The 14,493-nt window shown below is 29.6% G+C and overlaps 1 long non-coding RNA gene across 1 annotated transcript; it reads left to right on the top strand.

Annotated features, from left to right (window-relative positions):
• The first annotated feature begins 5,064 nt into the window (after positions 1–5,064).
• On the top strand, positions 5,065–7,683 carry LOC143246044 (uncharacterized). Its single transcript, XR_013025737.1, has 3 exons — positions 5,065–5,175; positions 6,149–6,235; positions 6,891–7,683. It is a non-coding gene; the product is annotated as an uncharacterized LOC143246044 (long non-coding RNA).
• The last annotated feature ends 6,810 nt before the right edge of the window (positions 7,684–14,493 follow it).

The raw sequence follows: 14,493 nt of genomic DNA, 5'->3' as shown, positions 1-14,493 counted from the left end.
TCAATTTGGTGTCCCCCCCGATGCTGCGCCCGGGGACAGAGTACCCCCTTGCCCCCCCGAGCTACCCCACTGAATAAAGCTGAAATATTTTACTTGTTAATTAATTAACAATATATATTAAATTATCAAATAAACTATATTTATTTCAATAATCTTTTAACTGAGGGTCTAATTTCAGTTAAAACTATATATGTGTATATTTGTAATTATAACACTACAAGAATAAATCCAGTTGTATAATGTTGTTGTTTCTGAATTAAGCACAAAGCTACACAATGGGCTATCTGTGCTCTGCCAACCACGGGTATCGAAACCCGGTTTATAGCGCTGAGTCACTAGAGGGCCAGTTGATGATTTTTTTTAAATTTACTGAATTAACCGCAAACTAATTTTTTGTAAAGTTTAGTTTTTTTCAAAAACGTATAAAAAAGTTATTTGTTTAGCTAAGATTTTATTTGTATAGTAACAAGACGGAATCATAAGATATCACACATTCTAATTTTTAAAATATGATCGACATTCGGTACTGACACATTTTGATATACAAACGTATTGGAGCAAAGTACTATGAATTTATAGGATATTAGGGGCCATTTCAAAACTGTTTTAAAACTATATAATCATCATTATAAGCGCGCGGAAAGACTGTTAAATTAATTCGATGTCTTTGTATGCAGGCACATGCGATTACAAGTAGACAAATTGGAGCCATTTTGCCCGAACACTGAACAATTAGTAAAACTAACACGAATGTTCTACAAACCCAGAAAGGCTAAAATATTTATTAAGCAATATCTTATTACTATAATATCTAACAAGAAGAACAGCAGACGATAATATTCCCAAAAAATAGAGTAAATAAAGTCTGGAAGAAAATTCCTTCACCTATCAAGACAAACAATGGAGAAATTACAGAAATCAATAACTTCGTATAAAAGCGAGGTTTTTAATCCTCTGGGAAACTTAGGAAATAAAGGCCTCTTCATGGATGAAATTTCAACACGCAGTAGATTTATTAGATAAAAGACCGAATGTTTCTCACAAATAGATTTAGTACGACCATTTCGTAATAACCTACAGAACACTGAACATTCATGTTTAACGTTCATTATTTGAAAGAAAAAAAAAATACAGTGGTAAGCTAATGGTTGGAAACAAAAGAAAAATATGCGTTTTAGGGAAGTTTATTTCCTGAACTTCAGAAATATGAAAGTTTATGTTGTCTTTAAGCAGATTAAAATAAATATAATGGAAGAGACTTCAACACAGAAAACAATAATAATTTATCATTCTGTAACTGCCTTTTACATGTTGAAAAATTAAATTGTTTTACGTTAAAGGTAACAAAATTCTGAATAATAAGTAAGAAAGAATGCACTATATCTCATAACGTTTAAACAGGAAATACAGTAATTAGGCCTTCGCTTTAAAATGACTCCGAAACATACGTTCAGTTAGTTTAAGATCATTTTGCACAAATTATATACATATATATATCACTGAATGTATATAACTGACTTTTATCTTAGATTTTATAAAATAATGAATAATATGTAAAATGAAAATCTAAAGTAGCAACTTGATTTCAACAAAATTGTAAAGAAACCTAATGACATTTGTAGACATTTAGTTTATCAACACGAAATAGTGTGTGTTGCAAAAGATACGTGTAAACTTATCCAGCAGTATTTTATCTTCTAAAAGGAAAAGAAGAGATTCAAAATTGGGCATTTGAAATTTGTTTAGAAGAACACTGATAAACAATATGCTAGTTTACATTCACATTTAATAATCGAACAGCACTAATAATCCAATGCTGTCTATTGTTACAATCCAATATCTACAATAGCATTTATATTCCGGTTTGTTTCGGATAATTGTCCAATTTACACATGGAATATCCCAATTGGCTGTTCGTAATTTCGAACTCACACAGGGAAAGCAACTTGTCAACAACACCCATCGACAACTCCAAACGAATAGTGATACTTAACAGTCACTGTTACAACACATCTATTGCCCTAAGGTACGGGGAAGGTTTTATTTTAGTTTTTGCACGATAGAACCTGAATTAAATAACCTTGGATTCTCGGTCAGGAACCAAAACCTTCCAGACTACAAGCTCATTTTATTTTGGAATCAAAGATAAGGATCCAGAGACGTAAGCTTTTTAAGAATGTTATAATTAGTAGAACAACGTTGACAAAACAGTTATGTACGATTGTTTTGTTTTTTGAATTTCGCGCAAAGCAACACGAGGGCTATTTGCGCTAGCCGTCCCTAATTTAGCAGTGTAAGACTAGAGAGAAGGCAGCTAGTTATCACCACCCACCGTCAAATTTTGGGCTACTCTTTTACCAACGAATAGTGGGATTGACCGTCACTTTATAATGTCCCACGGCTTAAAGGACAGAAGACAGAGAGTAACACAAACAACAAATAAAATTAACACCCAGTGTTAATGTTGACTGTATCGTTATGAATTGTTCTATTAGTGTTGACTGTATCATTATGAATTATTGTGTTGGTGTTGACTGTATCGTTATGAATTGTTGTGTTAATGTTGACTGTATCGTTATGAATTGTTGTGTTAGTGTTGACTATATCGTTGTGAATTGTTGTGTTAGTGTTGACTGTATCGTTATGAATTGTTCTGTTAGTGTTGACTGTATCATTATGAATTATTGTGTTGGTGTTGACTGTATCGTTGTGAATTGAGCCGTGGGGCGTTATAATGTTACGGTCAATCCCACTATTCATTGGTAAAGAGTAGCCCAAGAGTTGGCGGTGGGTAGTGATGACTAGCTGCTTTCCCTCTAGTCTTACACTGCTAAATTAGGGACGGCTAGCACAGATAACCTTCGAGTAGCTTTGTGCGAAATTAAAACAGAACGACGAACGAATGTTTTCTTTCTGTGTTCTTTTATTATTAACGAGCAGTATATATATCCATATATGTGTTTCTGTTTATTGTGTCATGTTACTTTTGTGTACAGTAAGAGTAGTTAGCTTATTAACTCTGTATATATCTGATTTTCCATTTAATTTGTATCATTTTTCCTTTTTGCTTTTCATTTGTATTTTTTGTACCCACAGTGTATATATGTAACGTGTTTTCTGTTTGTTTTCGACGTACAAAAGTAATGTTTTTCACAATGTGTATAATAAACGTATTTTTTTATTCAGTTGTACTGGTTTTTTGTGATGTTCTTATTGTTGTAAATAAATTCAAAATTAGTAGTAAAGTAAACCATAGAAGGAGTAGTAAATAACAAGTAAATAAAACGTAACAAAATACAAATTTGCTACGTCACAGTTTATATTTCACTTTCTTTCACTAGAGCTCATAAGCGACTTTTTTTTTTTCATTAATCCAAACAAACATGTACTGAAATTAAAATGTTTTGGCATTTTGTGTGTTTCAACATATAATAATTATATTTTTAAATTCTTCGGTTCAATACAGATGTCGATTTTACAAAACAACTAAAGTGTGGAGACTACAATGAATTTTCGAATGGACATATTTTTCCTTGACATTTCTATTTAGTTTTATTTGTCATTCACTTCTTGATGCCATGAATTTTATATTTTTAACTTTTGTCCTTTTTATGTGTTTAAAAATGTATCGATTATGTTTACTTCAGCATGTAGTTGTTAAAAATCTAAATTTTTTGAAACTTATTGTCAGAATAGATTGGTGTGTTATCATAGAAGGAAATATGACACCAAAAGTTTCCTTCATAGAATAAAACTTTTTGTGTATAAATTATGCATTGTATAAAGTGTTAATTATTATAAGCTATACAAAAATATAACAGGTGGTACTAGGTGTGAAGTTAAGATTTACTGTTTATTTTACCGATTGTATTTCAATTTTCTGGAAACTATTTATCATTAGATAAAACGTATACCTCACTTTACCATGCTATTAATTTTCATGGTATTTTTCTGTTGGACTAGCACATGAGTTATTAGTGTAATACACCACATTAGTGGGTGTATAAAATATGCACATTTACGTCTTAGGAGATGATATTTTTTTTACTTAAATAGTTTTTTGACATCTAATTTGAGAATGATACGCTTAAAATAATATGGGTAGGGTTTAAAGAAATCTCATTAGCTTGTAATCTGTAAATAACAATCAGACTATACTTGTATGTTAGCTTTAGTATACCTCAAAACTAAATTTTATTTCTTCTAAGATAGTGAAACAGGTTTGTTATTAGATAGGTTTTAACAAAAACATAGTTTACTAAAATTAAATGAGTAATTAACTCAGGAATAGTCAAAACTTTTCAGTTCAAACTACAGTATTTTAGCAGTATCGAAAGTTAATCTATCTTTTTTATTATCATCTACTTGGAAAGAAACCTATGTAATTTTTATAATAAAATAAGTATACATTTTGTCCTCGTAGTGACTACAAACAATCTGTTGACTTAGAAAAACTGCTTTCACGATTGGAGTTTTGTCAGGTATGGTTTTTATGTCTTAAAAACAATTCAAATTTATTTTAAAGTAAGAAATTTCAACTTATTCCTTTATAAGTATCACACATCTCAACATTTTTAAGCTTAGATACATAGTACAGTTTGTGATTTTAGCATACATTTTTATGGGTGTTTTTTCAAAAATTAACTTTTTAATACTTGACTTATTCTGTAAGTGTTTAATGTAAACCTAAAGTGTTCTTTAAGACGTTAGATGAATGAAACTAATGTAAGGAAACAATGCTTGGAAAAAAAATGCTTGTTACTAAACTTACTGCATGTGAAGTCAGTTATTGTATATTTTATCGTATGGCTCTAGTAAAGCGTTTTGAACTAAGTTTATGGATGTACGTACGTTACTTATCTCTTATTATATGTAATTTAATAAAAATTTACACAATATTTTGAATGAAATCACCATATACGTTTATATATACAATAGTTTTAATAATAATTATTAATTAATCTACAAAAAAAAGTGCTCAGTCTACTTTTAATACCTGATTAAAACAGAGGAAACAGGATAGTGATAAGTAGACCACAGAATAAATAATAAACAGTGCTGCCACTTCCTTTTGGTAATTTACATAACCTTTTCGAAGATTACGGTAGAGAGTGTTTAAGATAGTTTTTGCAGTACTGAGTAATGTACAGAGGTTTAAAAACTTGAGAAAAGTTGGTGAGTAAGAGTGGAACTAAAGAAACATGAAACTAATTTGATGTATTCACAAGGAATGTGGTGAAAAGGAGAAATGTAAAATAATAAATTGAAAGAAAATTAAAAATCAGGTTTCTGACCTTCTTCAAGAAATAATGAGACAAAGTAAAAACGTACTATTAAGTAGCTAAGATATACATAATGGTAAGTAGAGCATATTAGGCCAAAGGATGAAATAGAATAATAATTTTGTAAATTAAAGCTCAATGAATTTAGAATGGAGATCGTCTTTAGACTTATAGAGAAGTGTGTTATTAAATTTTGTCTTTAGAACAATCACAGAAATAAATTTGGGCATATACACTAAACCGTTTTATACCGTAATTTGATATACTTCTCTAATATTTACATTTTACTGGGCCTGTGTTGTAGGGTACTAGACGTATCTCCAGTGGTAGACATGTCCATTGTATTGTAACTTTGTACCAGTTTGTTAGTAAATGCTTGTCTACAGTTAATTCTAGAAATTTGAAAATCAAGATACTTCCACTAACCATGAATTGTTAGATCTTTAACGCAACCAAGTTTGTTTTTTTTACAAGTTTTAATTGTTGAGTTTTTTGTAGAGGTAAAACTGCACAAATATCCAAATTAATCACAAAAACTTAAACATTTTAGTGCTTGTTTCATGAGTTATGAAATATTTCAAAACTCTTCCATACACTCAGGGCTCATTTTGCAAGAAAGTCCACAACAAAAAGACAAGTTAATCTAGATATATATAAATAGTTGCAAAATTCTGTTGCAAATGTGTTCATGAAACAATTCTTTTTACTAGTCTTAAGACATTAAATTTATGTTTGTGATGCTTTGTTTTAAACAGTTTTATAGGCTGATGGACTAAATTATGATTGAAAACATTGTTTTGTTTGAGTATTCCATTTGTAACATAAAACACCACCTAATAATGTACCTATTTTTTTATATTTTACAGACCCATTTCAGAATGTAACAGATTTTATTCAGCATTACAGTGAAATGTATGGATCACCCAGTATTTTATCAAGAAACGTATAGTTAGGTCTGTTTCTTTTTTGTAAACAAATTTTTTTCCCCATGTTAACTTCCATTTTACATTTTTGTAACATGTTACTTGTTTAATTGATGTAAGTAATTTTGTGAACAGTGTGACCTTTAATTTAGAAACCTAATCTTAGGCTTTTGAGAATGGAGCTGTGTATCCGCATCCATTCCTTTATTGTAAGTGTTTTCTTGGTTTTTTTATAGTGGGTGTTTGCAATTTTTGTACAAAATGTAACTCTTAAGTGGTTTACCCTTTTTGATTTATTCTGCTATTCACTCTTTGAATAAGTTATTATTAATAGAATAGAACTGTATTGTATAACATATAACTATATGGTACTGTACCAAACTATATTTTAGCCATAACAGAAATCTTCTAATAACATCATATATAAGTAATTAATAAATATATAAGATAAAACAATTTTAAAATGACTTTAAAATATTTTAAAAGAATAAATCTTATTTAAAATATTCCTAAATTAATAAATGTGTTTTAAAATTATTTTTTGAGTCAGTTTTATGTTGTTTTATTTTTATTAATGTTCACCAAAATATTTGTTTCCTTGTATATAGCAAAACACTAGAATATCGGATCCTCTCCTTTATTAATTTCTTTTACCAGTTTCATGACTCTTTTTTTTCCTTTTCAGCGCTTTAGAATCTGTTTTTCAGGTTGGAAACCATGAAGCATGAAAACAGTTACTAAGTCTTATAGAAAACAAAAATTTGCAGAAAAACTATTTCCTGAAGAGTGGCTTTTGGAGTCATGCATCTGGTGGAAGAAATAAAATAAAAGAGAGAAAATGGTCTAATATTCTAATGTGTTCTTATTTGTATCCACAGATGAATGCTGCTTTGCAGTATCCTTCTACATAAATCTTTGTTAATCTTACTAGAAAGCTGACAACAGTAAGGACGTTAAGCCAGTTACATATTGGGAAATGTGTATTTTTAACATCAAACCTCGTGCTTACTTAGCTAAAAGATAAGAATCAGTTCAGTTAATTTTGTTACATAAATGGAACTACATGTTAACCGGTAACCTTTTTAACACTGTATTTAAAAATCTTTCTTCCTATAAAGAAAATTACCAGTCATTTGGCTATTAGATAGTATTTGCTTTGACTGAGCTCTGTCTAAAATAATTAAATTTAAAATCTAAAGGATTTGATATTTTCTTATTGGTTTTTCCATAGTTGTGCCACAATTTGTTTTCCTTCTAATTTTCATTAATTGTTTTAGAATAAGTTACTTTTATTTTAAATTAATAATACATAATACTTCCACAAATGTATTATATACAGGTGTTCCTTCATAACATTAAAACTGTCTAAATACAGAAATAACAAAGCACAACTTTATTTATAGATACCTCTTGTAGCAGTGTAAATTATTTGCAGTGTTATATTTTTACAATAAAAGACCTCCAACAATAGTGCTCTAAACAGGGGTGTCGACTACTCTGTCCCTCATTTTGTAGCTGTAGCACACAAACCATTTGTCTGATGAAAGGGATCCCTACCATTTGTCTGATGAAAGGGATTCCTACCATTTGTCTGATGAAGGGGATCCCTCATTTACAATATTAATAAGGTGGTAAAATTGAAATGTATATGGTAAAATTAAATAGTTCAGTGAATTATTAATTCAGTGAATTATTAATTCAGTCAATCATGATTCTCCCAGGGTCTACCTCTGTTTCTCTACTAAATTTCATTACTTATACTTACTTCCTTACAATGAATACCTACAGAGACACCAGCAAAATAGCTTGTGGTTTTAGGTAGGTTTTGTATCTAATTTGTGCTTAAGTTTTCCTGTTGCTTTTACAAACTGCATCATAGTGTTTAATGGATATTAAATGTATATAAATTATTTTACTTATGGTCTTAATCTCTTAATAACACCAAGCAAGAGTTGATCAGTTGATCTTACTTTGCTCATTTATTTATTTATTATTGTTTGTTTGTTTTAAACTGTTGAATAGCAATATATTATTAAAGAGTTCTAGAAAATTTGAAACAAAAAATAATAATTCTTATAGATCATACTTTTCTCTCATTTCTAGTTGTGGTTTCAGAATTTTTATAACAGTATCTCTCTTGCTTAGAAGTGTTAAGAGTAGATTATGTGTCTGGATTGTTTGAATTAGGTGAAAGGTCAAATGGTTTACTGGTGTGAATAGATATTAATGAGTGTCTGGTAATGATAAGAATAATATATAACTGAAAACAGAGGTTTACATAACGGGAAGGCTAATGAGAGAATGACTTCATATATATTGAATGTATATAAAGAAAGAAAGACAATGGAAGTACCTTGTCTCTCTTTTATTCAAATGATTACACATATTATGTATATATAAAATAAAACAGCACTTCATAAACATCAATAAGTTTCCTCCACAAACGATAGAAAACATGACTTCATATATATTGAATGTATATAAAGGAAAAGACAATGGAAGTACCTTGTCTCCTTTTATTCAAATGATTACACATATTATGTATATACAAAATAAAACAACACTTCATAAACATCAATAAGTTTCCTCCACAAACCATAGAAAACATTTGTACGCACACCTAGACAAAATGCAAAATCAACTAACAAAAGTAAATATACCCCACATTTAAAATTCACGAAACCACATACTGCTGCATACCATATATTCCGACATCAGCAGAAAAATAACCAACATTTGGCAAAACTAGTAACAAAATATGACATTCCAGTTAATACCAAATTTATTCAAAACCAGGCACAAAACTAAGGTCTATACTATGTAAAACTACACTGACAAACACCACACCAATATTATTTATAAAATACAATGTGATAACTGCCACAACTTCTTTATTGAGAAACAAGTAGAAAATGGAAACCAGATTCAAAGAACATAAAAGTCACCTTCATGCATTTTGAACACTGCAAGTCAAATAAATACAGCATAACCATAGAAAACACTCAAATACTAAATAAAGAAACAAACATAAACAAACGCAAAATTAAAGAAGCCTTACTTATACAACAACTTAAACCAAAATAAACCAATATAAAGGAACACCTTTATGCCTATATTAATAAATATATCTAACATATAAGCACGCCCTCTACATTTCCACACTCAATTACAGAACTGCATTCAAGCATGTGGTCAGCTGTTGGTCAGTTACCTCTTTCTTTCTTTGTGAACCTTACGATGACCAAAGAAGGTCGAAACGTTGTTTGCTCCTCTACATAGAGCTTTCTCTACCCATACCAGTTGTTTTTATACATATAAAAAAATGTATTTTTTACTAAATAATCAAATCTGTTAACCTTAAGAAACTGTCTCCTGGTAGTTCAGTAGTAAGTTTGTGGACTTATAATGTTTTAAGGGTGACAACTTATCAAGATCTTAGAACAAGTTTATTGATGTTTTTCCCAGTTCTAGTCACAAAGTAATTAAGTGTATTTGTACAGAAAGAAGTTAATGTATTAGGTAATGTTTCATATCAGATTCTTTGTGTAGAAGGGCTGATCGATCAATTTCAACCATAGACAAACTTTTCGCACTGAATGCAAAAGTCACATGAACCGTTATTTCTAAATGTTTTCAATATGTGTCTTTATAAGAGTTAACCAGTTAATCTATGCACCAGTTTTGTACATCATGGTTTTTCAAATAGAATCTAACAAAATTTGAATGAGTGATCACAAGTACTTACAAAACAGAAGTATAGAGGTGAGAATTAGAACTGCACAAGAAGGGAAGAGATACCAAAATATCGTCAGATTTTAACGTTGATTGACAGAAATTATCACCATGGAAAACTGGACAATGTGAGATCATTCATCAGGGATAGTTGATAGAGCTGTTATAACCAGGCCATTCCATATCTCAAAATACTGTTGAACCAGAGGCAGTGTAAAATGTATTTGACCAGACAAATCACCGTTTACCCTACACTGCACAGATAGATAAATTCTTCCTAAGGCTATCTTTGTTTTAGTCCACATCAAGAACATCTACATGGAAATAGACCAGTTATTCCAAGATGCAGTACTTTGTAATTTTTCTAGTCGGTTATAGTGTCTTTTTGCAATCTGAAAGTTCTTACAGGTTGGTATTGTAAATACATATATCTTCAGTGTTTTTTCATAACCAGCAAACTACAATGGACTATACTGTGTTCTTCTCTTGCTCAGAAATTCCTAATAATGAACTAGAACCAGTTCTTATTGACAAACAATAGAACGTTGCTATAAGTCTCTTCTAGCACTTTAATGATGAACGTTAATCTTTGTAGAAGTTTCTAAGTTCTAGATAATTGCTAAATATAGATAATGTTTTTATTCAAGAATAAACTATATTAACAGTAAAATACCGTGGAAGAACATAATTTTCATTAGTTTTGCAACATGATTCCACTTGTATTAAACTTACAAGAGTTATGAATACCCATTAACCTTTTTATAACCTTCATAATCCAAAGTTGCTAATATCTTCCTCTTTAGGTTAACCTTGGACAGGTTATCAATAATAGTTTTGTATTTTAGGGACATTCAGTTAATCTAATAGAAATAGACGTAAAGATAGGTTAGGCTTATCTTGGCCAACACAGAACTTGTAGAGTTTATATCAATAAAAACGTTTTCATTCTGGGCATGCTCAGTTAATCTAGCAGTAGAGTTAGGTTACTATGAGTTATTAATGATAATGAGACTTCATTAGCTGCTTTGTGGTTTGATAGGTTAAAATAAACATTTTACATGTTATTTGAACATTAACAGAATTTGGTTGGTACCAAACATGTTTGACAAAAGAGTTTTAGGTAAAATCAATAAAGCTTATTAATGTAATAAACAATATTCATGTTTCTATCCATTAAAGAAACAGTGCCTTGTAATAGCTTTTACCCTGGAAACTCCTAAGAAAATTTTAATACTCAACTAATAAATATGTTGCCACATGTGGTCTACACTGTTTGTGTTGTGAAGTGAACCCTTCCCTCCAAAAATACATGCTTCTCACTTTATTGTAAGAGTGATGGTCAAATTGCTGCATGTGGTCATAATAGCCCAAAGTTGGCAGTGGATGCATTTCACTAGCTGGCTTCTATTCTTATCAGTTCAAAAGTATGGACAGCTATGTGTACATAGCTTTAAATTCTGGAACAAACAAATTTTTCATTTTTCAAACATATCAATATATTTGAAGTAAGATTAAATATTAAAATTCTTTACTATCAAAATTTTTCAATTTTTATTTAAAAAAAACACACCAAACATGCTCGCCCTTTCAGCTGTGTGAGCACTTATTATGTGATGGTCAATCCCACTATTCATTGGTAAAAGAGTAGCCCAAAAGTTGGTGGTGGTGATGACTAGCTGCCTTCCCTCTAGTCTCACACTGCTAAATTAGGAATGGCTAGCTGCAGATAGCCCTCGTGTAGCTTTGCACAAAATTCAAAAAACAAACAAAAACAAAACATTTCTAAGACTTCACTACATAGCCTTACTAATAATTACTATCTAGTAATAATAATAATCATAAAAACATTTCTAAGACTTCACTACATAGCCTTACTAATAATTACTATTTAGTAATAATAATCATAACATTTCTAAGACTTCACTACATAGCCTTACTAATAATTACTATTTAGTAATAATAATCATAAAAACATTTCTAAGACTTCACTACATAGCCTTACTAATAATTACTATTTAGTAATAATAATCATAAAAACATTTCTAAGACTTCACTACATAGCCTTACTAATAATTAGTATCTGGTAATAATAATCATAAAATAAATTAGCTGATTATGAATTTATGTTGGTTGTTAGCAACTGTAGAACAACAGATTTCAGATGTGATTGAGGTGTTTAAGATTATGAAGAGAATTGTTAATACTAACAGTGAGATCAGTAGGACTAATGGACACAAATACAAGTTTTGGCAGCATGGGAGTCATCTTCAGTTAAAAACAGTTTTATTTTTAATAAGTTTTGGCAGCATGGGAGTCATCTTCAGTTAAAAACAGTTTTATTTTTAATAAGTTTTGGCAGTATGGGAGTCATCTTCAGCTAAAAACAGTTTTATTTTTAATAATTTTGGCAGTATGGGAGTCATCTTCAGTTAAAAACAGTTTTATTTTTAATAAGTTTTGGCAGTATGGGAGTCATCTTCAGTTAAAAACAGTTTTATTTTTAATAAGTTTTGGCAGTATGGGAGTCATCTTCAGTTAAAAACAGTTTTATTTTTAATAAGTTTTGGTAGTATGGGAGTCATCTTCAGTTAAAACAGTTTTATTTTTAATAAGTTTTGGTAGTATGGGAGTCATCTTCAGTTAAAACAGTTTTATTTTTTTAATAAGTTTTGGCAGTATGGGAGTCATCTTCAGTTAAAAACAGTTTTATTTTTTAATAAGTTTTGGTAGAATGGGAGTCATCTTCAGTTAAAACAGTTTTATTTTTAATAAGTTTTGGCAGTATGGAGTCATCTTCAGTTAAAACAGTTTTATTTTTAAGTTTTGGCAGTATGGGAGTCATCTTCAGTTAAAACAGTTTTATTTTTAATAAGTTTTGGTAGTATGAGTCATCTTCAGTTAAAAACAGTTTTATTTTAATAAGTTTTGGCAGTATGGAGTCATCTTCAGTTAAAAACAGTTTTATTTTTAATAATTTTTTGGCAGAATGGGAGTCATCTTCAGCTAAAACAGTTTTATTTTAATAAGTTTTGGCAGTATGGGAGTCATCTTCAGTTAAAAACAGTTTTATTTTTTAATAATTTTTTTGGCAGAATGGAGTCATCTTCAGTTAAAAACAGTTTTATTTTAATAAGTTTTGGCTTGGTATGGAGTCATCTTCAGCTAAAACAGTTTTATTTTTAATAATTTTGGCAGAAATCTGAGGAGTCATCTTCAGTTAAAACAGTTTTATTTTTAATAAGTTTTGGCAGTATGGGAATCATCTTCAGTTAAAAACAGTTTTATTTTTTAATAAGTTTTGGTAGTATGGGAGTCATCTTCAGTTAAAAACAGTTTTATTTTTAATAATTTTTGGCAGAATGGAGTCATCTTCAGCTAAAAACAGTTTTATTTTTAATAAGTTTTGTATGGGAGTCATCTCAGCTAAAAACAGTTTTATTTTTTAATAAGTTTTGGTAGTATGGGAGTCATCTTCAGCAAAAAAACAGTTTTATTTTAATAAGTTTTGGCAGTATGGGAGTCATCTTCAGCTAAAAAACAGTTTTATTTTTAATAAGTTTTGGCAGTATAGGAGTCATCTTCAGTTAAAAACAGTTTTATTTTTAATAAGTTTTGGTAGTATGGGAGTCATCTTCAGTTAAAACAGTTTTATTTTTAATAAGTTTTGGCAGTATGGAGTCATCTTCAGTTAAAACAGTTTTATTTTTAATAAGTTTTCAGTATGGGGAGTCATCTTCAGCTAAAAAACTGTTTTATTTTTAATAAGTTTTGGCAGTATGGGAGTCATCTTCAGTTAAAACTGTTTTATTTTAATAAGTTTTGGCAGTATGGGAGTCATCTTCAGTTAAAAACAGTTTTATTTTAATAAGTTTTGGCAGTATGGGAGTCATCTTCAGCTAAAAACAGTTTTATTTTTTAATAAGTTTTGGTAGTATGGAGTCATCTTCAGTTAAAACTGTTTTATTTTAATAAGTTTTGGCAGTATGGGAGTCATCTTCAGTTAAAAACAGTTTTATTTTTAATAAGTTTGGCAGTATGGGAGTCATCTTCAGCTAAAAAACAGTTTTATTTTTAATAAGTTTTGTAGTATGGGACTCATCTTCAGTTAAAACAGTTTTATTTTTAATGTTTTGGCAGTATAGAGTCATCTTCAGTTAAAAACTGTTTTATTTTTAATAAGTTTTGGCAGTATGGAGTCATCTTCAGTTAAAACAGTTTTTTTTTTAATAAGTTTTGGCAGTATGGGAGTCATCTTCAGTTAAAAACAGTTTTATTTTAATAAGTTTTGGTAGTATGGGAGTCATCTTCAGTTAAAAAACAGTTTTATTTTTTTAATAAGTTTTGGCAGTATGGGAGTCATCTTCAGTTAAAACAGTTTTATTTTTAATAAGTTTTGGCAGAATGGGAGTCATCTTCAGCTAAAACTGTTTTATTTTAATAAGTTTTGGCAGAATGGGAGTCATCTTCAGTTAAAAAACAGTTTTATTTTTCTAACTGGTTGGTTAACTTCTGGAATGAGTTGTCTTTGGATATTTGTAGAAACAGTAAGTTTAAAT

Source organism: Tachypleus tridentatus, chromosome 3, assembly GCF_004210375.1.
Source record: "Tachypleus tridentatus isolate NWPU-2018 chromosome 3, ASM421037v1, whole genome shotgun sequence".
NCBI lineage: Eukaryota > Metazoa > Arthropoda > Merostomata > Xiphosura > Limulidae > Tachypleus > Tachypleus tridentatus.
The sequence above is the reverse complement of the archived record's forward strand: the minus strand, read 5'-3'. Positions and strand labels throughout refer to the sequence as shown.